Source organism: Trachypithecus francoisi, unplaced genomic scaffold (assembly GCF_009764315.1).
Source record: "Trachypithecus francoisi isolate TF-2019V2 unplaced genomic scaffold, Tfra_2.0 Lachesis_group1, whole genome shotgun sequence".
NCBI lineage: Eukaryota > Metazoa > Chordata > Mammalia > Primates > Cercopithecidae > Trachypithecus > Trachypithecus francoisi.
In genome coordinates this window covers 56,172,389-56,178,388 of record NW_022681454.1, presented here as the reverse complement: position 1 = coordinate 56,178,388, position 6,000 = coordinate 56,172,389, and the positions used below count along the sequence as shown (strand labels likewise).

At 37.0% G+C, this 6,000-nt stretch overlaps 1 pseudogene; it reads left to right on the top strand.

Annotated features, from left to right (window-relative positions):
- Window positions 1–250: 250 nt before the first annotated feature.
- LOC117086355 lies at window positions 251–1,060 on the top strand (annotated as a pseudogene).
- Window positions 1,061–6,000: the final 4,940 nt, after the last annotated feature.

Genomic DNA, 6,000 nt, shown 5'->3' with positions numbered 1-6,000 from the left:
GTTTACAGGAATTACATTATTTCCTGAGAATAAAAACAATGAATTATTAACAGTAAGGCAAAGTAGGCCAGGCACGGTAGCTCACACCTGTAATCTCAGCACTTTGGGAAGCTGAGGTAGGCAGATCAACTGAGGTTGGGAGTTTGAGGCCAGCCTGGCCAACAAGGGGAAACCCCATCTCTATTAAAAATACAAAACACTGATGCTGCAGACCCGCAACCCAGAGCAGCTCGGAGGCGGTGAATAATAGCTCTTCAAGTCTGCAATTAAAAAATGGCCTCCAATAAAACTACATTGCAAAAAATGGGGGGAAAAAAACAGAATGGAAAGAGTAAAAAAGTTGAAGAGGCAGAGCCGGAAGAATTTGTGGTGGAAAAAGTACTAGATCGACATGTAGTGAATGGGGAAAGTGGAATATTTCCTGAAGTGGAAGGGATTTACAGATGCTGACAATACTTGGGAACCTGAAGAAAATTTAGATTGTCCAGAGTTGATTGAAGCATTTCTTAACTCTCAGAAAGCTGGCAAAGAAAAAGATGGTACAAAAAGAAAATCTTTATCTGACAGTGAATCTGATGACAGCAAATCAAAGAAGAAAAGAGATGCTGCTGACAAACCAAAAGGATTTGCCAGAGGTCTTGATCCTGAAAGAATAATTCGTGCCACAGACAGCAGTGGAGAATTGATGTTTCTTATGAAATGGAAAGATTCAGATGAGGCAGACTTGGTGCTGGCGAAAGAGGCAAAAATGAAGTGTCGTCAAATTGTAATTGCTTTTTATGAAGAGAGACTAACTTGGCATTCTTGTCCAGAAGATGAAGCTCAATAATTGTTCACATTGTTTTTTTATATATATTTATATATATATATATAATTTGGGTCTTGGATTTTGATTTACTAGTGTGACGAAATAACTACATCCTAATGAAAATCAAGTTTGATATGTTTGTTTTGAAAGTAGCATTGGAAGAGTTGTTGGGGTTTTTTTTTTTTGCATCCATAGCACTGGTTACTTTGAACAAGTAAATAAAAGCTTTCTGTAGTTGCTTCCTTTATCAGAAAAGAAAAAATACAAAAAATTAGCTGGACATGGTTGCAGGCACCTGTAATCCCAGTTACTAGGGAGGCTGAGGTAGGAGAATTGCTTTAACCCAGGAGGTGGAGGTTCCAGTGAGCTGAGACCATGCCACCACACTCTAGCCTGGGTGACAGAGTGAAACTCCACCTCAAAAAAAAAAAAAAAAAAAAAGAAAAGAAAAGAAAAAGAAAACCCAGTAAGACAAAGTATATGAATCATACTGTTTCTTATAAATAGGAAATTGATTATCACAACAAACCCGTATATGAAAGGAAATGCAGTTTGGTCTGAAATAGAATTTCAGTGTATATTTTAGAGTCATTAAAACCTAATGATCAAGTTTCTTCAGTAGCATTAACAAATAAACAGGTATTTGATTCCCAGTACTTGTGCAACTGGTTGGGATAAGATCAGAAGTTACCACAGTTCAGTGGCTTCTGAGAACATACAGCACTCTACACTTACAAAGAAATAAAACAATAACTGCTTGGTTTATATTATTATTGCTCAATATGCTACATACTATAATTCACCAAAACATTTATACTTTTCAATTGAGTATCCTGAGGTTTTTGTTTTGTTTCATTTTGTTTTAAATGGAATCACCGGAAGGTTAGCATAATTTGGAGCCAGAATTGCCCACACAGCTGTCAGGTTTCCTGGGCACATTGCAGATCTGAATTTGGGTCATAAACAGCTTGGAGATTTCTGACCTCAAGGGCTGTAGGGGAAATCGAATTAAGCCTGTGAGAGGTAGCACATAGCTTTCCTCCATGGTGACCCACTTTGTTCACCTCTCAGGACAAAAAAGGAAAAGACAGCTGGGTGGCAACAGCCAAAGCCATCTGTTGTAGAAATGGGCACAGAGTTCAGATTTGCAAGGACAGGGCAATATAAAAACAAAAGCAAAGAGAGAGAAATAGGTAATTACTGAAATGTCCTTGTAAGAAATAAACAGGCAAAGTTAATTCTTATCCAAACATTTTATGAATGTAATATTCATCAAATGTTATTGATGCTGATCTTGGGCTTGGCAACAACATTCTTGGTATGCAAAATTTGTTTATATAGTTTGTGTGCAGGTTGGTTCATCCAATTACCTAATAAGGACAAGGTTCAGTTTTTATATTGGCCAGTTAGCTCTGTACAGAGAAAAGCTCTGCTCCTTTGCTCTAGCTTGTATGGTATCCAATTGAGGTCTCTTCTAAGCAGGGGTTTTGATCATGTGAATAGTTTGGAATACACTGTTACAATTATTGGAAGAACAACTTAAAACAATGTTTTCTTTTATATGGGTAAGAAGATAAGTGACAATAAGAAATACTAGTTACTCTTACCAAGCCCTTATCACAAACTATGTTGCACTTAAGCTGTCTCTCTCTCTCTGTTGTCTCATTTAATCCTTATAAAGCTGCCATTTTTCAGGTAAGGAAACGGGCTTTGAAAAGTTAAGTAGCTTGCCATGTAAGTCATATAGAGATAAAATAGTAAAGCTGAAATTTGAACCCAAGATGATAATTTACATTTGCTTAGCATTTTATGGTTTACTAATTGTGTTTACATACATTCTTTCACTTAATCTTCCCAGACAGTCTTGTGAGATAGTCAGTAGTTATAACCTTACTTTTACAAATGCGGGAGAGGGGGCTTTCAGAGGTCACTCAGCTAGCAGATGTCAGAGCCAGTACAAAAAGCCGAGTGTACTGATTCCAGGTTTCAAGATCTTTTAACCATTAGACAGCCAAGGTCTGGGATATGTGTATTTATTGTGAAGTTCAAGTCTGTATAGTACAAAATGAAATGTAGATTTCATAATTATCCAGATTATTCAGGCTTTAGAGGGTCCAGATGCTTCATTTTTGTTTAATGAAATTAACAACATAACCGGAGAAGGGGAGTGGGTGGGAGGGGGTGAATAATGAGAAATTACTTTTAATGGGTACAATGTATATTACTCAGGTGATGGATACTCCAAAAGTCCTGATTTCACCATTATACAATCTATGCATGTAACAAAATTACACTTGTATCCCATACATTTATACAAATTTAAAACACACACACACCACACACACACACACACACAAAAGACCTTCATATTTACCCACTCTAGAAGTTGTGTAGTTAACTGATTAAAATTACATGGAATGTATTTTCTTTTTTCTATTTTAATGTTTATATATTAGCTATACAATAAGCTCTTATTTAATGTCATTGATAGAGTCTTGGAAACTTCAACTTTAAGGGAAATGATGTATAATAAAACGAATTTTACCATAGGCTAATTGATACAAAAAACAGTTAAGTTTCTACAGCATATTTCTTGCCACAAAAAAAATCACCAAACTTCTAAATAAAGATCTCAGACACTTCTAATATTAAACATTAAAATAAATGTGAGCTATTTAAAAGAAAGAAATTAAGAATATAAATAAAATGTTACCAGTGAAGCATATGGAATATTATAAACAAATTTTTCTAGAGATGGGGGGGGTCTCACTATTTTGCCTGGGCTGGTCTTGAACTCCTGGTCCCAAGCGATCCTCCTGCCTCAGACTTCCAAAGGGCTGGGATTATGGGCACGAGTCATCACAACTGGCCAGACTATATATTTTTATACAATGGAATTATATGGCAATAAAATTTACTATGGCTATAGGCAAACATGGATGAAGCTCAAAAACAAAGTTAGAAAAAAAAGTCACAGAAAAATATACTCTGTGTGATTTCACTTATATAAACTTTAAAAACTAAACAACATATTATTTAGGGATACAGATAAACTATTTTTAAAAGGAAGGGAATGATTAACTGAATATTTGGTACTAGGGTTACTTTCGGAGAGAGAGAGTAGGGGATGTGATCCAGGAAGAGCATCCAGAGGTTTCAGATTATATTCTATTGATTAACTTGGGTAGTGGATACATGATTACTTGTTTTATCGATGGTATTCACTTATTTATATTTTTAGAGAGAGGGTCCTGCTTTGCTGCCCAGGCCAGAGTGCAGTGGCTCGAACATAGCTTACTGCAGCCTTCAACTCCTGCCTCAGCCTCCTGAGTAGCTAGGACTACAGGTATGCACCACCATGCCTGGCAAATGAAAAAAAAGTTTTGTAGAGATGAGGTCTCTCTATGTTGCTCAGGCTGGTCTTGAACTCCTGGCCTCAAGTGAACCTCCCTCCTTGGCTTCCCAGAGTACTGGGATTACAGGTGTGAACTACCATGCCTAGCCTTTATTGATGGTCTTTACATTGAACATACGTATACTCTCTTGTTTGTGTATTTTACAATACAATTATATATATATATATCAGAAAAGAGACCAGAAGAATGTACATTACCACAATAACATTAGTTGTATTAGATAGTTTGGTTACAGGTGATTTTATTTTTCTTTTCCCACATTTTCTGTAGTGTGCTATTATTACTTTCATGATTAAAATAAGTAACCCTGGCCAGGAGTGGTGGCTCATGCCCGGTAATCCCAGCACTTTGGGAGGCCGAGGTGGGCAGATCATGAGGTCAGAAGATCAAGACCATCCTGGCTAACATGATGAAACCCCGTCTCTACTAAAAATACAAAAAAATTAGCTGGGTGTGGTGGTGGGTGCCTGTACTCCCAGCTACTTGGGAGGCTGAGGCAGGAGAATGGCGTGAACCTGGGAGGCGGAGGTTGCAGTAAGCCGAGATCACGCCACTGCACTCCAGCCTGGGCGACAGAACCAGACTCCATCTCAAAAAAAAAAATATATATATATATATATATGTGTGTGTGTGTGTGTGTGTGTGTGTGTGTGTATGAAAGATGTAGTTACTCTGAAGTAAAAGAGACCACTTAAGGATTTATTATTCTATGTGGAATAATATGTGGAAAATAAATGTGGAAAAAGAAAAACAAAATCACCTGTAACCAAACAATCTAATACAACTAATGTTGTTGTGGTAATGTACATTTTTCTGGTCTCTACTCAGGAGGCTGAGGCTAGAGAATCACTTGAACCTGGGAGGCGGAGGTTGTAGTGAGCTGAGATCGCGCCATTGCACTCCAGCCTGGGCAACAAGAGTGAAGATCTGTCTCAAAAAAAAAAAAAAAAAAAAAAAAAGAAGAAGAAGAAATAAAGTAAAATAAGTAACCCTTACAGGGAAATGGCAATAATCTCACTTAGCCTAAATAAGTGAAAAGTATAACCCGAAGTAGTTTTAGTTAGGATAATGGGTTTCACAAATATACCGGAAGCACCAATGTCAAAAGGACATCTGGAAGGTGGAAGTTCTACCCACGTGTACTCTTGAGTCGCTTAGATGTTGTTAATCTGTTCTTATGCAGAACTGCTCATTCTTAAAAATATACGAAATATTCTGAGCTGAAAGGAGAAGACAGTCACACAGTGAAATCTCTCTCTCCCTCCTGAGATAACTATCCTCTCCGTTTTGCTGCTATCCTTTCTACACACTGCTATCGTTGGGAAACTTGCATAACAGTATTGTGATTTGTAATTCTGTTCTCTCCCATTAGGCTCTGAGCTCTCTGAGAGTAGGGTCTAAACCATAGTCATTTTGTATCTACTGTTTCCTCCACTATGTCTGGAATAATTAGCTGCCCAGACAACTTTTATTAAACTGAACAGAAGAAGCAATGAAGATTTTTAAATGCTGCATTTATAAGACACATGGCTATGGAAACCTGAATATTCTTGGAAGCTAATCTTCATGCAGAATGAGTCAATATGTTTCTGTCCTGTTTAAATACAAAATCTTCAGATAGTATATTATTTATGTCCATCATAAAAACTTAACAAACATTACACAACACAATAAGCACAATAAATTCGTAACTTCTGGCACATTTCGAAAGAAGTTTCTTTTCTATGAACTCTTTTTGTCCACCTCTTACCATCTCTACCTCCTAGAATCCAGCAC